Source organism: Bison bison, unplaced genomic scaffold (assembly GCF_000754665.1).
Source record: "Bison bison bison isolate TAMUID 2011002044 unplaced genomic scaffold, Bison_UMD1.0 scf7180017864500, whole genome shotgun sequence".
NCBI lineage: Eukaryota > Metazoa > Chordata > Mammalia > Artiodactyla > Bovidae > Bison > Bison bison.
Genome location: NW_011495059.1, coordinates 2,136,617 through 2,137,341, shown reverse-complemented (window position 1 = coordinate 2,137,341; position 725 = coordinate 2,136,617). Strand labels below are relative to the sequence as shown.

At 36.3% G+C, this 725-nt stretch overlaps 1 protein-coding gene across 1 annotated transcript in view; it reads right to left on the bottom strand.

The window, feature by feature from the left end:
• The window catches only part of PTPRT (protein tyrosine phosphatase, receptor type, T), an 839,242-nt gene that overhangs the window by 27,108 nt on the left and 811,409 nt on the right, over window positions 1–725 (bottom strand). The window lies entirely within an intron of this gene.

Here is a 725-nt window from a genome sequence, read left to right as displayed (position 1 = left end):
CAAAGACAGAAATATTGATCAATGGAACAAAATAGAAAGCCCAGAGATAAATCCACACACATATGGACACATTATCTTTGACAAAGGAGGCAAGAATATACAATGGATTAAAGACAATCTCTTTAACAAGTGGTGCTGGGAAATCTGGTCAACCACGTGTAAAAGAATGAAACTAGAACACTTTCTAACACCATACACAAAAATAAACTCAAAATGGATTAAAGATCTCAACGTAAGACCAGAAACTATAAAACTCCTAGAGGAGAACACAGGCAAAACACTCTCTGACATACATCACAGCAGGATCCTCTATGACCCACCTCCCAGAATATTGGAAATAAAAGCAAAAATAAACAAATGGGACCTAATTAAACTTAAAAGCTTCTGCACAACAAAGGGAACTATTAGCAAGGTGAAAAGGCAGCCTTCAGAATGGGAGAAAATAATAGCAAATGAAGCAACTGACAAACAACTAATCTCAAAAATATACAAGCAACTCCTATAGCTCAACTCCAGAAAAATAAATGACCCAATCAAAAAATGGGCCAAAGAACTAAATAGACATTTCTCCAAAGAAGACATACAGATGGCTAACAAACACATGAAAAGATGCTCAACATCACTCATTATCAGAGAAATGCAAATCAAAACCACTATGAGGTACCATTTCACGCCAGTCAGAATGGCTGATATCCAAAAGTCTACAAGCAATAAATGCTGGAGAG